This window comes from Amphiura filiformis, chromosome 18 (assembly GCF_039555335.1).
Source record: "Amphiura filiformis chromosome 18, Afil_fr2py, whole genome shotgun sequence".
Classification (NCBI taxonomy): domain Eukaryota; kingdom Metazoa; phylum Echinodermata; class Ophiuroidea; order Amphilepidida; family Amphiuridae; genus Amphiura; species Amphiura filiformis.
The window spans coordinates 1,030,340-1,032,113 of NC_092645.1; positions in this window are offsets into that span (position 1 = coordinate 1,030,340).

Consider the following 1,774-nt stretch of genomic DNA (forward strand, 5'->3'; position numbering starts at 1 on the left):
TGCGGTGGCATAGGATAAGGCCAATTTTGAAGTATCTCCACCAACTTCTCTTACTAGTTCTTCAGTAAAAGCAGATTGTTGTGTAGGTGTTATTCCCATTCGTGTGCTAAGAGAAACAAGATTTGGTGATGCCAAAATGTTATGAGGTATGAAGACTGATGTTCCTGTTCGAGTACGACGGTGTCCTGTTGGAGTTTCTGTATCACATTCAGAATCGCTATCAGATGAGTCTGCATCACTATTGCTATCTTCACTGGAACTAAGAAGAGAATGAAAACTAGTTGATGGTTCATCCATCTGCTGTTTACTTCTTTCTTGTCGCTTTGCTTCTGCGGCTGCATGTTCTTCTTTGCGTTTTATTTTTGCTGCAAGTACTGTATCACTGGAGCCAAATGTTGCACATCGATCTCCTCTCATGGAATTCAGGAACAAGCGGTCCTCTGGGATTGTAATCAGTTCATCAACATTTTGTGGCCAAATTGCAAATGTTTTACCGAGTTGGCTTTCAGCAAGCTGCAATTTAGCACAAGTAGCTGGAGTTTTTCTCCGCGAAAGTGGGATTGCTCGAATCTTTGCGTTTTCATCGGCAAGCTGTATGATCTTCTTACATGCATTCTTTTCTATGATCATGGGAATGTTAGCTTTGTTGTAGAACTCGGCAACCTGGTCTAACACAAGCTTTGCAGTCTGATACTTGGTTTGTTTTGAAGCTAGTCCTTGCTTTTGGTTATACAAGTAGCACCGTAGAACCTGTCTGCTTGTTGGAAGCTTTGATCCTGTGATAATTGAATCGGCAGTAGTGATTCCTTTGCCAAGCCCAAATATTTCAATGCTTTTTCTTGTACACGATTTAGAAGTTGTCTTGGATGACTCTGGGGTTTGTTCTGCACTGGCAGAACTTTTTTCAGCCATATTGTCATTGATATCAGGATGTTGATAGCTGCAGTGAAGACAAACAACTTGTGAAGATGCTGAAGAAAATCCCAATTATAGGTCTATATACTAAGGAATAAGGTATTTCTCATCAGGGTCAACAAGATGGGGCATGTTTCTTGTCATCTCTCTGACCATGAAATCATGCTCTGACAGAAACATAAACAAACAACCAGAGGAAGTACTATTTATAGAATTATTAATACCCACTTTTCCTAGAATTATGTAAGATCCTTTTGAGAAAAAAATACAGCCATACAGTACTCATGGAAAGCAGACAAAGTAGTGACATTGACATGTTGGTAAATGGCAGCTATTAGCTTCTAAGGCAGCTATTAGTTAAAGCAGTATGCCTAATTATTGAACAACACTTGATAACATCAAATTTCATTTGCCACTCTTTTAAAGCAGTAGGGCCTAGTATTAGACACAAATACATATGGCAGCCGTGATTTTAATGTGCAAAGTAATGGAAATATACATGGCAGCTATTAATTTCTAATGTAGAAGTGATTCCATGACACCATGCCAACTACTTAAAATGTTGTGAAACCATTAAATATTCCATTACCATTGTTTTAAGCATGAATAGATGCAAATTCCATACAGGAGCCATGATTTCACTGTGTAAAGTAATGGGAATATAAATGGCTGCCTTATGTGAAATCGCGGCATTTGCTGTAAAGATCGCGTCGAAACTTTGAGCTCCCGGTGGACCCACTAGACGACTTCGGATTGAATTTAAATTTGGTGGGGATTAATATTTTAGCAAGTGGCACACTTTCACCAAATAGCAATAAAATCCGTTGACATAGGGGGCGTATGATGCACCCTAATAGAG